This window comes from Leptodactylus fuscus, unplaced genomic scaffold, assembly GCF_031893055.1.
Source record: "Leptodactylus fuscus isolate aLepFus1 unplaced genomic scaffold, aLepFus1.hap2 HAP2_SCAFFOLD_204, whole genome shotgun sequence".
Classification (NCBI taxonomy): Eukaryota; Metazoa; Chordata; class Amphibia; order Anura; family Leptodactylidae; genus Leptodactylus; species Leptodactylus fuscus.
In genome coordinates, this window is record NW_027440227.1 from 25334 (window position 1) to 45404 (window position 20071).

The window sequence follows — 20071 nt, forward strand, 5'->3', positions numbered from 1 at the left end:
TAGTCTGTGCTGTGTAATCATTATCTGAGGGACAGCGAGGATTATCTGACAGGACTGCAGGGGGCGATACTTATACTGTATATACCCTGTGTCACTTATATACTATATAAGAGTTTGTGCCTGTAATCATTATCTGGGGGACAGCGAGGATTATCTGACAGGACTGCAGGGGGCGATACTTATACTGTATATACCCTGTGTCACTTATATACTATATAAGAGTCTGTGCCATGTAATCATTATCTGGGGGACAGCGAGGATTATCTGACAGGACTGCAGGGGGCGATACTTATAATGTATATACCCTGTGTCACTTATATACTATATAAGAGTCTGTGCTGTGTAATCATTATCTCGGGGACACCGAGGATTATCTGACAGGACTGCAGGGGGCGATACTTATACTGTATATACCCTGTGTCACTTATATACTATATAAGAGTCTGTGCTGTGTAATGATTATCTGGGGACACTGAGGATTATCTGACAGGACTGCAGGGGGCGATACTTATACTGTATATACCCTGTGTCACTTATATACTATATAAGAGTCTGTGCTGTGTAATCATTATCTGGGGGACAGCGAGGATTATCTGACAGGACTGCAGGGCGCGATACTTATACTGTATATACCCTGTGTCACTTATATACTATATAAGAGTTTGTGCTGTGTAATCATTATCTGGGGGACAGCGAGGATTATCTGACAGGACTGCAGGGGGCGATACTTATACTGTATATACCCTGTGTCACTTATATACTATATAAGAGTCTGTGCTGTGTAATCATTATCTGGGGACAGCGAGGATTATCTGACAGGACTGCAGGGGGTGATACTTATACTGTATATACCCTGTGTCACTTATATACTATATAAGAGTCTGTGCTGTGTAATCATTATCTGGGGACAGCGAGGATTATCTGACAGGACTGCAGGGGGCAATACTTATACTGTATATACCCTGTGTCACTTATATACTATATAAGAGTTTGTGCTGTGTAATCGTTATCTGGGGGACACCGAGGATTATCTGACAGGACTGCAGGGGGCGATACTTATACTGTATATACCCTGTGTCACTTATATACTATATAAGAGTCTGTGCTGTGTAATCATTATCTGGGGACACTGAGGATTATCTGACAGGACTGCAGGGGGCGATACTTATACTGTATATACCCTGTGTCACTTATATACTATATAATAGTCTGTGCTGTGTAATCATTATCTGGGGGACAGCGAGGATTATCTGACAGGACTGCAGGGGGCGATACTTATACTGTATATACCCTGTGTCACTTATATACTATATAAGAGTTTGTGCCTGTAATCATTATCTGGGGGACAGCGAGGATTATCTGACAGGACTGCAGGGGGCGATACTTATACTGTATATACCCTGTGTCACTTATATACTATATAAGAGTCTGTGCCATGTAATCATTATCTGGGGGACAGCGAGGATTATCTGACAGGACTGCAGGGGGCGATACTTATAATGTATATACCCTGTGTCACTTATATACTATATAAGAGTCTGTGCTGTGTAATCATTATCTCGGGGACACCGAGGATTATCTGACAGGACTGCAGGGGGCGATACTTATACTGTATATACCCTGTGTCACTTATATACTATATAAGAGTCTGTGCTGTGTAATCATTATCTGGGGACACTGAGGATTATCTGACAGGACTGCAGGGGGCGATACTTATACTGTATATACCCTGTGTCACTTATATACTATATAAGAGTCTGTGCTGTGTAATCATTATCTGGGGGACAGCGAGGATTATCTGACACGACTGCAGGGGGCGATACTTATACTGTATATACCCTGTGTCACTTATATACTATATAAGAGTTTGTGCTGTGTAATCATTATCTGGGGGACAGCGAGGATTATCTGACAGGACTGCAGAGGGCGATACTTATACTGTATATACCCTGTGTCACTTATATACTATATAAGAGTCTGTGCTGTGTAATCATTATCTGGGGACAGCGAGGATTATCTGACAGGACTGCAGGGGGCGATACTTATACTGTATATACCCTGTGTCACTTATATACTATATAAGAGTTTGTGCTGTGTAATCATTATCTGGGGGACAGCGAGGATTATCTGACAGGACTGCAGGGGGCGATACTTATACTGTATATACCCTGTGTCACTTATATACTATATAAGAGTTTGTGCTGTGTAATCATTATCTGGGGGACAGCGAGGATTATCTGACAGGACTGCAGGGGGCAATACTTATACTGTGTATACCCTGTGTCACTTATATACTATATAAGAGTTTGTGCTGTGTAATCATTATCTGGGGACAGCGAGGATTATCTGACAGGACTGCAGGGGGCGATACTTATATTGTATATACCCTGTGTCACTTATATACTATATAAGAGTCTGTGCTGTGTAATCATTATCTGGGGGACAGCGAGGATTATCTGACAGGACTGCAGGGCGCGATACTTATACTGTATATACCCTGTGTCACTTATATACTATATAAGAGTCTGTGCTGTGTAATCATTATCTGGGGACAGCGAGGATTATCTGACAGGACTGCAGGGGGTGATACTTATACTGTATATACCCTGTGTCACTTATATACTATATAAGAGTCTGTGCTGTGTAATCATTATCTGGGGACAGCGAGGATTATCTGACAGGACTGCAGGGGGCGATACTTATACTGTATATACCCTGTGTCACTTATATACTATATAAGAGTTTGTGCTGTGTAATCATTATCTGGGGGACAGCGAGGATTATCTGACAGGACTGCAGGGGGCGATACTTATACTGTATATACCCTGTGTCACTTATATACTATATAAGAGTTTGTGCTGTGTAATCATTATCTGGGGGACAGCGAGGATTATCTGACAGGACTGTAGGGGGCAATACTTATACTGTATATACCCTGTGTCACTTATATACTATATAAGAGTCTGTGCTGTGTAATCATTATCTGGGGACAGCGAGGATTATCTGACAGGACTGCAGGGGGTGATACTTATACTGTATATACCCTGTGTCACTTATATACTATATAAGAGTCTTTGCTGTGTAATCATTATCTGGGGACAGCGAGGATTATCTGACAGGACTGCAGGGGGCGATACTTATACTGTATATACCCTGTGTCACTTATATACTATATAAGAGTTTGTGCTGTGTAATCATTATCTGGGGGACAGCGAGGATTATCTGACAGGACTGCAGGGGGCGATACTTATACTGTATATACCCTGTGTCACTTATATACTATATAAGAGTCTGTGCTGCGTAATCATTATCTGGGGGACACCGAGGATTATCTGACAGGACTGCAGGGGGCGATACTTATACTGTATATACCCTGTGTCACTTATATACTATATAAGAGTTTGTGCTGTGTAATCATTATCTGGGGGACAGCGAGGATTATCTGACAGGACTGCAGGGGGCGATACTTATACTGTATATACCCTGTGTCACTTATATACTATATAAGAGTCTGTGCTGTGTAATCATTATCTGGGGGGGACACCGAGGATTATCTGACAGGACTGCAGGGGGCGATACTTATACTGTATATACCCTGTGTCACTTTTATACTATATAAGAGTCTGTGCTGTGTAATCATTATCTGGGGAACAGCGAGGATTATCTGACAGGACTGCAGGGGGCGATACTTATACTGTATATACCCTGTGTCACTTATATACTATATAAGAGTTTGTGCTTGTAATCATTATCTGGGGGACAGCGAGGATTATCTGACAGGACTGCAGGGGGCGATACTTATACTGTATATACCCTGTGTCACTTATATACTATATAAGAGTCTGTGCTATGTAATCATTATCTGGGGGACAGCGAGGATTATCTGACAGGACTGCAGGGGGCGATACTTATACTGTATATACCCTGTGTCACTTATATACTATATAAGAGTCTGTGCTGTGTAATCATTATCTGGGGGACACCGAGGATTATCTGACGGGACTGCAGGGGGCGATACTTATACTGTATATACCCTGTGTCACTTATATACTATATAAGAGTCTGTGCTGTGTAATCATTATCTGGGGACACTGAGGTTTATCTGACAGGACTGCAGGGGGCAATACTTATACTGTATATACCCTGTGTCACTTATATACTATATAAGAGTCTGTGCTGTGTAATCATTATCTGGGGACACTGAGGATTATCTGACAGGACTGCAGGGGGCGATACTTATACTGTATATACCCTGTGTCACTTATATACTATATAAGAGTCTGTGCTGTGTAATCATTATCTGGGGACAGCGAGGATTATCTGACAGGACTGCAGGGGGCAATACTTATACTGTATATACCCTGTGTCACTTATATACTATATAAGAGTTTGTGCTGTGTAATCATTATCTGGGGGACAGCGAGGATTATCTGACAGGACTGCAGGGGGCGATACTTATACTGTATATACCCTGTGTCACTTATATACTATATAAGAGTCTGTGCTGTGTAATCATTATCTGGGGACAGCGAGGATTATCTGACAGGACTGCAGGGGGCGATACTTATACTGTATATACCCTGTGTCACTTATATACTATATAAGAGTCTGTGCTATGTAATCATTATCTGGGGGACAGCGAGGATTATCTGACAGGACTGCAGGGGGCGATACTTATACTGTATATACCCTGTGTCACTTATATACTATATAAGAGTCTGTGCTGTGTAATCATTATCTGGGGGACACCGAGGATTATCTGACGGGACTGCAGGGGGCGATACTTATACTGTATATACCCTGTGTCACTTATATACTATATAAGAGTCTGTGCTGTGTAATCATTATCTGGGGACACTGAGGTTTATCTGACAGGACTGCAGGGGGCAATACTTATACTGTATATACCCTGTGTCACTTATATACTATATAAGAGTCTGTGCTGTGTAATCATTATCTGGGGACACTGAGGATTATCTGACAGGACTGCAGGGGGCGATACTTATACTGTATATACCCTGTGTCACTTATATACTATATAAGAGTCTGTGCTGTGTAATCATTATCTGGGGACAGCGAGGATTATCTGACAGGACTGCAGGGGGCAATACTTATACTGTATATACCCTGTGTCACTTATATACTATATAAGAGTTTGTGCTGTGTAATCATTATCTGGGGGACAGCGAGGATTATCTGACAGGACTGCAGGGGGCGATACTTATACTGTATATACCCTGTGTCACTTATATACTATATAAGAGTCTGTGCTGTGTAATCATTATCTGGGGACAGCGAGGATTATCTGACAGGACTGCAGGGGGCGATACTTATACTGTATATACCCTGTGTCACTTATATACTATATAAGAGTTTGTGCTGTGTAATCATTATCTGGGGGACAGCGAGGATTATCTGACAGGACTGCAGGGGGCGATACTTATACTGTATATACCATGTGTCACTTATATACTATATAAGAGTTTGTGCTGTGTAATCATTATCTGGGGGACACCGAGGATTATCTGACAGGACTGCAGGGGGCGATACTTATACTGTATATACCCTGTGTCACTTATATACTATATAAGAGTTTGTGCTGTGTAATCATTATCTGGGAGACAACGAGGATTATCTGACAGGACTGCAGGGGGCGATACTTATACTGTATATACCCTGTGTCACTTATATACTATATAAGAGTTTGTGCTGTGTAATCATTATCTGAGGGACAGCGAGGATTATCTGACAGGACTGCAGGGGGCGATACTTATACTGTATATACCCTGTGTCACTTATATACTATATAAGAGTTTGTGCTGTGTAATCATTATCTGGGGGACAGCGAGGATTATCTGACAGGACTGCAGGGGGCGATACTTATACTGTATATACCCTGTGTCACTTATATACTATATAAGAGTCTGTGCTGTGTAATCATTATCTGGGAGACAACGAGGATTATCTGACAGGACTGCAGGGGGCGATACTTATACTGTATATACCCTGTGTCACTTATATACTATATAAGAGTTTGTGCTGTGTAATCATTATCTGGGGGACAGCGAGGATTATCTGACAGGACTGCAGGGGGCGATACTTATACTGTATATACCCTGTGTCACTTATATACTATATAAGAGTCTGTGCTGTGTAATCATTATCTGGGGGGGACACCGAGGATTATCTGACAGGACTGCAGGGGGCGATACTTATACTGTATATACCCTGTGTCACTTTTATACTATATAAGAGTCTGTGCTGTGTAATCATTATCTGGGGAACAGCGAGGATTATCTGACAGGACTGCAGGGGGCGATACTTATACTGTATATACCCTGTGTCACTTATATACTATATAAGAGTTTGTGCTTGTAATCATTATCTGGGGGACAGCGAGGATTATCTGACAGGACTGCAGGGGGCGATACTTATACTGTATATACCCTGTGTCACTTATATACTATATAAGAGTCTGTGCTATGTAATCATTATCTGGGGGACAGCGAGGATTATCTGACAGGACTGCAGGGGGCGATACTTATACTGTATATACCCTGTGTCACTTATATACTATATAAGAGTCTGTGCTGTGTAATCATTATCTGGGGGACACCGAGGATTATCTGACGGGACTGCAGGGGGCGATACTTATACTGTATATACCCTGTGTCACTTATATACTATATAAGAGTCTGTGCTGTGTAATCATTATCTGGGGACACTGAGGTTTATCTGACAGGACTGCAGGGGGCAATACTTATACTGTATATACCCTGTGTCACTTATATACTATATAAGAGTCTGTGCTGTGTAATCATTATCTGGGGACACTGAGGATTATCTGACAGGACTGCAGGGGGCGATACTTATACTGTATATACCCTGTGTCACTTATATACTATATAAGAGTCTGTGCTGTGTAATCATTATCTGGGGACAGCGAGGATTATCTGACAGGACTGCAGGGGGCAATACTTATACTGTATATACCCTGTGTCACTTATATACTATATAAGAGTTTGTGCTGTGTAATCATTATCTGGGGGACAGCGAGGATTATCTGACAGGACTGCAGGGGGCGATACTTATACTGTATATACCCTGTGTCACTTATATACTATATAAGAGTCTGTGCTGTGTAATCATTATCTGGGGACAGCGAGGATTATCTGACAGGACTGCAGGGGGCGATACTTATACTGTATATACCCTGTGTCACTTATATACTATATAAGAGTTTGTGCTGTGTAATCATTATCTGGGGGACAGCGAGGATTATCTGACAGGACTGCAGGGGGCGATACTTATACTGTATATACCATGTGTCACTTATATACTATATAAGAGTTTGTGCTGTGTAATCATTATCTGGGGGACACCGAGGATTATCTGACAGGACTGCAGGGGGCGATACTTATACTGTATATACCCTGTGTCACTTATATACTATATAAGAGTTTGTGCTGTGTAATCATTATCTGGGAGACAACGAGGATTATCTGACAGGACTGCAGGGGGCGATACTTATACTGTATATACCCTGTGTCACTTATATACTATATAAGAGTTTGTGCTGTGTAATCATTATCTGAGGGACAGCGAGGATTATCTGACAGGACTGCAGGGGGCGATACTTATACTGTATATACCCTGTGTCACTTATATACTATATAAGAGTTTGTGCTGTGTAATCATTATCTGGGGGACAGCGAGGATTATCTGACAGGACTGCAGGGGGCGATACTTATACTGTATATACCCTGTGTCACTTATATACTATATAAGAGTCTGTGCTGTGTAATCATTATCTGGGAGACAACGAGGATTATCTGACAGGACTGCAGGGGGCGATACTTATACTGTATATACCCTGTGTCACTTATATACTATATAAGAGTTTGTGCTGTGTAATCATTATCTGGGGGACAGCGAGGATTATCTGACAGGACTGCAGGGGGCGATACTTATACTGTATATACCCTGTGTCACTTATATACTATATAAGAGTCTGTGCTGTGTAATCATTATCTGGGGACAGTGAGGATTATCTGACAGAACTGCAGGGGGCGATACTTTTGGCCAACACTGTATATTGTCCCCCCTTCATCTGCCCCCACATTTAAATTTTGGTCTTGAGCTGCAAAAGATTAACATAAAAAACCCTTTCCCTCCCCTCTCCTCTTCTCACTCCCCTCTCCTCATCTCACTCCCCTCTCGTCATCTCGCTCCCCTCTCCTCTCCTCACTCCCTTCTCGCTCCCCTCTCCTCACTCCCTTCTTGCTCCCCTCCCCTCTCCTCATCTCGCTCCCCTCTCCTCGCTCCACTGTTGCTCTGTCTCAGGTCTCTTGTCCCGCAATGTTCAGGTATGTGCAGGCGCGATGTGAGTGATGTCATCACATCATACCTGCAGCTCCCGAGGCGGACACAATGGTGAGGTGGGGGCTGTTCGCTCCGCTCCTGCTTCACCATTGTATTCAACTCATCTGGCCATGAACAGGTTAAAGAGAATGTGTTGAGTTTCAGTTTCATTTCTTGTAAAGTGACTCTCCGGGTACAGAGGAGTATATATATATATAAGCCCAGCCCATATAGCTCCAGTCTGCAGGAGGACGCTCAGCTCTGCACACCGGTAAGTGTCTGCTCCTCCATACATCACCCACATTATTCCTCATCTTCTTATTTCTGGAAATGGAGACATTTTACCTCCTGCCGTAGAGATTTCTACATTCTGTGACTTTTGCTTCAATTAAAAGGACAGGAACTTTTTTTTTTATTTGCAAAAATGAGAACATTGACTGTATGAGGGGGTGTAAGGACTGGAAAACATAAAATTCTGCACAAGCTGAGGGTTTGTGACAGGTGTGGATACAAATAGCCTGGACCTGACTGATACATATTACTGCACTGATACATTATAACAAAGCCGACCGATACATTGTAACAAACCCGACTGATAAATTGTAAGAAACCCGACTGATAAATTGTAACAAACCCGACCGATACATTTTACCAAACCCGACTGATACATTGTAACAAACCCGACTGATACATTGTAACAAACCCGACTGATACATTGTAACAAACCCGACTGATACATTTTACCAAACCCGACTGATACATTTTACCAAACCCGTCTGAAACATTGTAACAAACCCGACTGATACATTGTAACAAACCGCCGGGATGGGATATAGATTTGTACTGCTTATAAAGGATTGTTTAGATCCCAGAACTTAGACATAAATTCCAATGTACAGAGGACATTGAATTGCAATTAATTGTGTTTGGCCACGCCCATAATCCCACTTATGTCACCTCCCACCCAGTCCTTGTGAACCTCTATACAGTAGTATTGCCCTCCTTTGTGTGACACACAGCGATGTCTCCTTATTTCCCTCCACACTTTGATGCCTTAATTGTCCCCCCCAATCTATAATACCCGTAAGGTGTCCCCATGACTGTATAATGTACCCTAAAGTGCCCCATATAGTATAATACCCCTAAGGTGTCCCCATGACTGTATAATGTACCCTAAAGTGCCCCATATAGTATAATACCCCTAAGGTGTCCCCATGACTGTATAATGTACCCTAAAGTGCCCCATATAGTATAATGCCCCCAAGGTGTCCCCATCACTGTATAATGTACCCTAAAGTGCCCCATATAGTATAATACCCCTAAGGTGTCCCCATGACTGTATAATGTACCCTAAAGTGCCCCAGATAGTATAATGCCCCCAAGGTGTCCCCATGACTGTATAATGTACCCTAAAGTGCCCCATATACTATAATGCCCCTAAGGTGCCCCCATCACTGTATAATGTACCCTAAAGTACCCCATATAGTATAATACCTCTAAGGTGTCCTCATGACTGTATAATGTACCCTAAAGTGCCCCATATAGTATAATACCCCTAAGGTGTCCCCATGACTGTATAATGTACCCTAAAGTGCCCCATATAGTATAATACCCCTAAGGTGTCCCCATGACTGTATAATGTACCCTAAAGTGCCCCATATAGTATAATACCCCTAAGGTGTCCCCATGACTGTATAATGTACCCTAAAGTGCCCCATAAAGTATAATACCCCTAAGGTGTCCCCATCACTGTATAATGTACCCTAAAGTGCCCCATATAGTATAATACCCCCAAGGTGTCCCCATCACTGTATAATGTACCCTAAAGTGCCCCATATAGTATAATACCCCTAAGGTGTCCCCATCACTGTATAATGTACCCTAAAGTGCCCCATATAGTATAATACCCCTAAGGTGTCCCCATGACTGTATAATGTACCCTAAAGTGCCCCATATAGTATAATACCCCTAAGGTGTCCCCATGACTGTATAATGTACCCTAAAGTGCCCCATATAGTATAATACCCCTAAGGTGTCCCCATCACTGTATAATGTACCCTAAAGTGCCCCATATAGTATAATACCCCTAAGGTGTCCCCATGACTGTATAATGTACCCTAAAGTGCCCCATATAGTATAATACCCCTAAGGTGTCCCCATGACTGTATAATGTACCCTAAAGTGCCCCATATAGTATAATACCCCTAAGGTGTCCCCATGACTGTATAATGTACCCTAAAGTGCCCCATATAGTATAATGCCCCTAAGGTGGCCCCATGACTGTATAATGTACCCTAAAGTGCCCCATATAGTATAATACCCCTAAGGTGTCCCCATGACTGTATAATGTACCCTAAAGTGCCCCATATAGTATAATACCCCTAAGGTGTCCCCATCACTGTATAATGTACCCTAAAGTGCCCCATATAGTATAATACCCCCAAGGTGTCCCCATGACTGTATAATGTACCCTAAAGTGCCCCATATAGTATAATGCCCCTAAGGTGTCCCCATGACTGTATAATGTACCCCATATAGTATAATACCCCTAAGGTGTCCCCATCACTGTATAATGTACCCTAAAGTGCCCCATATAGTATAATACCTCTAAGGTGTCCCCATGACTGTATAATGTACCCTAAAGTGCCCCATATAGTATAATACCTCTAAGGTGTCCCCATCACTGTATAATGTACCCTAAAGTGCCCCATATAGTATAATGCCTCTAAGGTGTCCCCATGATTATATAATGTACCCTAAAGTGCCCCATATAGTATAATGCCCCTAAAGTGTCCCCATCACTGTATAATGTACCCTAAAGTGCCCCATATAGTATAATACCCCTAAGGTGTCCCCATGACTGTATAATGTACCCTAAAGTGCCCCATATAGTATAATACCCCTAAGGTGTCCCCATCACTGTATAATGTACCCTAAAGTGCCCCATATAGTATAATACCCCTAAGGTGTCCCCATGACTGTATAATATACCCTAAAGAGCCCCATATAGTATAATACCCCTAAGGTGTCCCCATGACTGTATAATGTACCCTAAAGTGCCCCATATAGTATAATACCCCTAAGGTGTCCCCATGACTGTATAATGTACCCTAAAGTGCCCCATATAGTATAATGCCCCTAAGGTGTCCCCATGACTGTATAATGTACCCTAAAGTGCCCCATATAGTATAATACCTCTAAGGTGTCCCCATGACTGTATAATGTACCCTAAAGTGCCCCATATAGTATAATACCCCTAAGGTGTCCCCATGACTGTATAATGTACCCTAAAGTGCCCCATATAGTATAATACCCCTAAGGTGTCCCCATGACTGTATAATGTACCCTAAAGTGCCCCATATAGTATAATGCCCCTAAGGTGGCCCCATGACTGTATAATGTACCCTAAAGTGCCCCATATAGTATAATGCCCCCAAGGTGTCCCCATCACTGTATAATGTACCCTAAAGTGCCCCATGTAGTATAATACCCCTAAGGTGTCCCCATGACTGTATAATGTACCCTAAAGTGCCCCAGATAGTATAATGCCCCCAAGGTGTCCCCATGACTGTATAATGTACCCTAAAGTGCCCCATATAGTATAATGCCCCTAAGGTGTCCCCATCACTGTATAATGTACCCTAAAGTACCCCATATAGTATAATACCTCTAAGGTGTCCTCATGACTGTATAATGTACCCTAAAGTGCCCCATATAGTATAATACCCCTAAGGTGTCCCCATGACTGTATAATGTACCCTAAAGTGCCCCATATAGTATAATACCCCTAAGGTGTCCCCATGACTGTATAATGTACCCTAAAGTGCCCCATATAGTATAATACCCCTAAGGTGTCCCCATCACTGTATAATGTACCCTAAAGTGCCCCATATAGTATAATACCCCTAAGGTGTCCCCATCACTGTATAATGTACCCTAAAGTGCCCCATATAGTATAATACCCCTAAGGTGTCCCCATCACTGTATAATGTACCCTAAAGTGCCCCATATAGTATAATACCCCTAAGGTGTCCCCATGACTGTATAATGTACCCTAAAGTGCCCCATATAGTATAATACCTCTAAGGTGACCCCATCACTGTATAATGTACCCTAAAGTGCCCCATATAGTATAATACCCCCAAGGTGTCCCCATGACTGTATAATGTACCCCATATAGTATAATACCCCCAAGGTGTCCCCATGACTGTATAATGTACCCTAAAGTACCCCATATAGTATAATGCCCCTAAGGTGTCCCCATCACTGTATAATGTACCCTAAAGTGCCCCATATAGTATAATGCCCCTAAGGTGTCCCCATGACTGTATAATGTACCCTAAAGTGCCCCATATAGTATAATACCCCTAAGGTGTCCCCATGACTGTATAATATACCCTAAAGAGCCCCATATAGTATAATACCCCTAAGGTGTCCCCATCACTGTATAATGTACCCTAAAGTGCCCCATATAGTATAATACCCCTAAGGTGTCCCCATGACTGTATAATGTACCCTAAAGTGCCCCATATAGTATAATACCCCTAAGGTGTCCCCATGACTGTATAATATACCCTAAAGAGCCCCATATAGTATAATACCCCTAAGGTGTCCCCATCACTGTATAATGTACCCTAAAGTGCCCCACATAGTATAATGCCCCTAAGGTGTCCCCATGACTGTATAATGTACCCTAAAGTGCCCCATATAGTATAATACCCCTAAGGTGTCCCCATGACTGTATAATGTACCCTAAAGTGCCCCATATAGTATAATACCCCTAAGGTGTCCCCATGACTGTATAATATACCCTAAAGAGCCCCATATAGTATAATACCCCCAAGGTGTCCCCATGACTGTATAATGTACCCTAAAGTGCCCCATATAGTATAATACCCCTAAGGTGTCCCCATCACTGTATAATGTACCCTAAAGTGCCCCATATAGTATAATACCCCTAAGGTGTCCCCATGACTGTATAATGTACCCTAAAGTGCCCCATATAGTATAATACCCCTAAGGTGTCCCCATCACTGTATAATGTACCCTAAAGTGCCCCATATAGTATAATACCCCTAAGGTGTCCCCATCACTGTATAATGTACCCTAAAGTGCCCCATATAGTATAATACCTCTAAGGTGTCCCCATCACTGTATAATGTACCCTAAAGTACCCCATATAGTATAATGCCCCTAAGGTGTCCCCATCACTGTATAATGTACCCTAAAGTGCCCCATATAGTATAATGCCCCTAAGGTGTCCCCATCACTGTATAATGTACCCTAAAGTGCCCCATATAGTATAATACCCCTAAGGTGTCCCCATGACTGTATAATGTACCCTAAAGTGCCCCATATAGTATAATACCCCTAAGGTGTCCCCATGACTGTATAATGTACCCTAAAGTGCCCCATATAGTATAATGCCCCTAAGGTGTCCCCATGACTGTATAATGTACCCTAAAGTGCCCCATATAGTATAATACCCGTAAGGTGTCCCCATGACTGTATAATGTACCCTAAAGTGCCCCATATAGTATAATACCCGTAAGGTGTCCCCATGACTGTATAATGTACCCTAAAATGCCCCATATAGTATAATACCCGTAAGGTGTCCCCATGATGGTATAATGTACCCTAAAGTGCCCCATATAGTATAATGCCCCTAAGGTGTCCCCATGACTGTATAATGTACCCTAAAGTGCCCCATATAGTATAATACCCCTAAGGTGTCCCCATGACTGTATAATATACCCTAAAGAGCCTCATATAGTATAATACCCCTAAGGTGTCCCCATCACTGTATAATGTACCCTAAAGTGCCCCATATAGTATAATACCCCTAAGGTGTCCCCATGACTGTATAATATACCCTAAAGAGCCCCATATAGTATAATACCCCTAAGGTGTCCCCATGACTGTATAATGTACCCTAAAGTGCCCCATATAGTATAATACCCCTAAGGTGTCCCCATGACTGTATAATATACCCTAAAGAGCCCCATATAGTATAATACCCCTAAGGTGTCCCCATCACTGTATAATGTACCCTAAAGTGCCCCATATAGTATAATACCTCTAAGGTGACCCCATCACTGTATAATGTACCCTAAAGTGCCCCATATAGTATAATACCCCCAAGGTGTCCCCATGACTGTATAATGTACCCTAAAGTGCCCCATATAGTATAATACCCCTAAGGTGTCCCGATCACTGTATAATGTACCCTAAAGTGCCCCATATAGTATAATACCCCTAAGGTGTCCCCATGACTGTATAATGTACCCTAAAGTGCCCCATATAGTATAATACCCCTAAGGTGTCCCCATCACTGTATAATGTACCCTAAAGTGCCCCATATAGTATAATACCTCTAAGGTGTCCCCATCACTGTATAATGTACCCTAAAGTACCCCATATAGTATAATGCCCCTAAGGTGTCCCCATCACTGTATAATGTACCCTAAAGTGCCCCATATAGTATAATACCCCTAAGGTGTCCCCATGACTGTATAATGTACCCTAAAGTGCCCCATATAGTATAATACCCCTAAGGTGTCCCCATGACTGTATAATGTACCCTAAAGTGCCCCATATAGTATAATGCCCCTAAGGTATCCCCATGACTGTATAATGTACCCTAAAGTGCCCCATATAGTATAATACCCCTAAGGTGTCCCCATGACTGTATAATGTACCCTAAAGTGCCCCATATAGTATAATACCCGTAAGGTGTCCCCATGATGGTATAATGTACCCTAAAGTGCCCCATATAGTATAATACCTCTAAGGTGTCCCCATGACTGTATAATGTACCCTAAAGTGCCCCATATAGTATAATGCCCCTAAGGTGTCCCCATGACTGTATAATGTACCCTAAAGTGCCCCATATAGTATAATACCCCTAAGGTGTCCCCATGACTGTATAATGTACCCTAAAGTGCCCCATATAGTATAATGCCCCTAAGGTGTCCCCATGACTGTATAATGTACCCTAAAGTGCCCCATATAGTATAATGCCCCTAAGGTGTCCCCATGACTGTATAATGTACCCTAAAGTGCCCCATATAGTATAATACCCCTAAGGTGTCCCCATGACTGTATAATGTACCCTAAAGTGCCCCATATAGTATAATACCCCTAAGGTGTCCCCATCACTGTATAATGTACCCTAAAGTGCCCCATATAGTATAATACCCCTAAGGTGTCCCCATCACTGTATAATGTACCCTAAAGTGCCCCATATAGTATAATACCCCTAAGGTGTCCCCATCACTGTATAATGTACCCTAAAGTGCCCCATATAGTATAATGCCCCTAAGGTGTCCCCATGACTGTATAATGTACCCTAAAGTGCCCCATATAGTATAATGACCCTAAGGTGTCCCCATGACTGTATAATGTACCGTAAAGTGCCCCATATAGTATAATATCCCTAAGGTGTCCCCATCACTGTATAATGTACCCTAAAGTGCCCCATATAGTATAATGCCCCTAAGGTTTCCCCATGACTGTATAATGTACCCTAAAGTGCCCCATATAGTATAATACCCCTAAGGTGTCCCCATGACTGTATAATGTACCCTAAAGTGCCCCATATAGTATAATGCCCCTAAGGTGTCCCCATGACTGTATAATGTACCCTAAAGTGCCCCATATAGTATAATACCCCTACGGTGTCCCCATGACTGTATAATGTACCCTAAAGTGCCCCATATAGTATAATACCCCTAAGGTGTCCCCATGACTGTATAATGTACCCTAAAGTGCCCCATATAGTATAATACCTCTAAGGTGTCCCCATGACTGTATAATGTACCCTAAAGTGCCCCATATAGTATAATACCCCTAAGGTGTCCCCATGACTGTATAATGTACCCTAAAGTGCCCCATATAGTATAATACCCCTAAGGTGTCCCCATCACTGTATAATGTACCCTAAAGTGCCCCATATAGTATAATGCCCCTAAGGTGTCCCCATGACTGTATAATGTACCCTAAAGTGCCCCATATAGTATAATGACCCTAAGGTGTCCCCATGACTGTATAATGTACCGTAAAGTGCCCCATATAGTATAATACCCCTAAGGTGTCCCCATCACTGTATAATGTACCCTAAAGTGCCCCATATAGTATAATACCCCTAAGGTGTCCCCATGACTGTATAATGTACCCTAAAGTGCCCCATATAGTATAATACCCCTAAGGTGTCCCCATGACTGTATAATGTACCCTAAAGTGCCCCATATAGTATAATGCCCCTAAGGTATCCCCATGACTGTATAATGTACCCTAAAGTGCCCCATATAGTATAATACCCCTAAGGTGTCCCCATGACTGTATAATGTACCCTAAAGTGCCCCATATAGTATAATACCCGTAAGGTGTCCCCATGATGGTATAATGTACCCTAAAGTGCCCCATATAGTATAATACCTCTAAGGTGTCCCCATGACTGTATAATGTACCCTAAAGTGCCCCATATAGTATAATGCCCCTAAGGTGTCCCCATGACTGTATAATGTACCCTAAAGTGCCCCATATAGTATAATACCCCTAAGGTGTCCCCATGACTGTATAATGTACCCTAAAGTGCCCCATATAGTATAATACCCATAAGGTGTCCCCATGATGGTATAATGTACCCTAAAGTGCCCCATATAGTATAATGCCCCTAAGGTGTCCCCATGACTGTATAATGTACCCTAAAGTGCCCCATATAGTATAATACCCCTAAGGTGTCCCCATCACTGTATAATGTACCCTAAAGTGCCCCATATAGTATAATGCCCCTAAGGTGTCCCCATGACTGTATAATGTACCCTAAAGTGCCCCATATAGTATAATGACCCTAAGGTGTCCCCATGACTGTATAATGTACCGTAAAGTGCCCCATATAGTATAATACCCCTAAGGTGTCCCCATCACTGTATAATGTACCCTAAAGTGCCCCATATAGTATAATGCCCCTAAGGTTTCCCCATGACTGTATAATGTACCCTAAAGTGCCCCATATAGTATAATACCCCTAAGGTGTCCCCATGACTGTATAATGTACCCTAAAGTGCCCCATATAGTATAATGCCCCTAAGGTGTCCCCATGACTGTATAATGTACCCTAAAGTGCCCCATATAGTATAATACCCCTAAGGTGTCCCCATGATGGTATAATGTACCCTAAAGTGCCCCATATAGTATAATGCCCCTAAGGTGTCCCCATGACTGTATAATGTACCCTAAAGTGCCCCATATAGTATAATACCCCTAAGGTGTCCCCATCACTGTATAATGTACCCTAAAGTGCCCCATATAGTATAATGCCCTAAGGTGTCCCCATGACTGTATAATGTACCCTAAAGTGCCCCATATAGTATAATGACCCTAAGGTGTCCCCATGACTGTATAATGTACCGTAAAGTGCCCCATATAGTATAATACCCCTAAGGTGTCCCCATCACTGTATAATGTACCCTAAAGTGCCCCATATAGTATAATGCCCCTAAGGTGTCCCCATGACTGTATAATATACCCTAAAGAGCCCCATATAGTATAATACCCCTAAGGTGTCCCCATGACTGTATAATGTACCCTAAAGTGCCCCATATAGTATAATGCCCCCAAGGTGTCCCCATGACTGTATAATGTACCATAAAGTGCCCCATATAGTATAATACCCCTAAGGTGTCCCCATGACTGTATAATGTACCCTAAAGTGCCCCATATAGTATAATACCCCTAAGGTGTCCCCATGACTGTATAATGTACCCTAAAGTGCCCCATATAGTATAATACCCCTAAGGTGTCCCCATGACTGTATAATGTACCCTAAAGTGCCCCATATAGTATAACTAGCTGGTACCCGCGACTTGGTCTGCGGTGATTGTAGAAGTGGGTATATACAGGCGCGGGTAAGGTTTTCGTACTGTGTATAAGGGATGGGATATGAAATGTAACTGTGTATCTTGTTGTTGCTGTAATTCTGAGAGCACATGAGACTTTTGTGTTGGATGTAATTTGTATTTCAGCCGCTATACGGTGTTGGTATAAACTGTACATAGTGTCTTTGGGACAGAGGGATTTCAGGTTAATATACTTTGATATACGACATTGTATGATTTGTTATTTTCCGCCAGAACATGTAAGTTTTGGGCACAGGATACTCTGGAGCAGCAACATAAAGTCTGTCCCTGTGCATGACAGTTTAGTAACTCCATGCGCCTCTTATTAATAGCAATTAACCCCATCATGTCCCTCACATTAACCCCAGTGTAAGAGTTACTGATAGAGATGAGCGAGTACTGTTGGGATCAGCCAATCCGAACAGCACGCTCGCATAGAAATGAATGGACGTAGCCGGCACGCGGGGGGTTAAGCGCGCTGGCTACGTCCAAGCGGAAGTACCAGGTGCATCCATTCATTTCTATGGAGCGTGCTGTTCGGATCGGCTGATCCCCACAGTACTCGCTCATCTCTAGTTACTGATATGTGAGAGACTTGGAGGTAATAATTAAGTATCTTCATTACTGAGGTCTTTTATTAGTCCCTCCATATGTCTCACATATTAGTAACCTTTATATGGGGCACACAGGGGTTAATATGAGGGACATGATGGGGTTTATTCCTATTAATGTGAGGTACACAGGGGTTAATATGAGGGACATGATGGGGTTTATTCCTATTAATGTGAGGTACACAGGGGTTAATATGAGGGACATGATGGGGTTTATTCCTATTAATGTGAGGTACACAGGGGTTAATATGAGGGACATGATGGGGTTTATTCCTATTAATGTGAGGTACACAGGGGTTAATATGAGGGACATGATGGGGGTTATTCCTATTAATGTGAGGCACACAGGGGTTAATATGAGGGACATGATGAGGTTTATTCCTATTAATTTGAGGCACACAGGGGTTAATATGAGGGACATGATGAGGTTTATTCCTATTAATGTGAGGCACACAGGGGTTAATATGAGGGACATGATGGGGTTTATTCCTATTAATGTGAGGTACACAGGGGTTAATATGAGGGACATGATGGGGTTTATTCCTATTAATGTGAGGTACACAGGGGTTAATATGAGGGACATGATGGGGGTTATTCCTATTAATGTGAGGCACACAGGGGTTAATATGAGGGACATGATGGGGTTTATTCCTATTAATGTGAGGCACACAGGGGTTAATATGAGGGACATGATGAGGTTTATTCCTATTAATGTGAGGCACACAGGGGTTAATATGAGGGACATGATGGGGTTTATTCCTATTAATGTGAGGTACACAGGGGTTAATATGAGGGACATGATGGGGTTTATTCCTATTAATGTGAGGTACACAGGGGTTAATATGAGGGACATGATGGGGTTTATTCCTATTAATGTGAGGCACATGGAGTTACTAACACTAAACTAATAACCCCAAATGCCTGACATTAATGAGAATAGGAAGTAAAGGAAGGGAGCTGAGTGTTTCTTACATTCAGTTTGCTAGCAGCTTCGGCAGGAGCTATCACTATAGCAGGCAGAGACCTGAGCGACTAAGCTCCACCCCCTGGGTTTCCTGCACCCCTCTCAAAGGGGAGTGTCCTTATGCCTCAGCTCTAGCAGAGACTTTATTTAACTCTTGCAGGTCCTGTGCTGCTGGCATGCCAGTGAAATATGGCAGGAGTGCCACTCTTGGCACGTGTGCCAGGGGTTGCTGACCT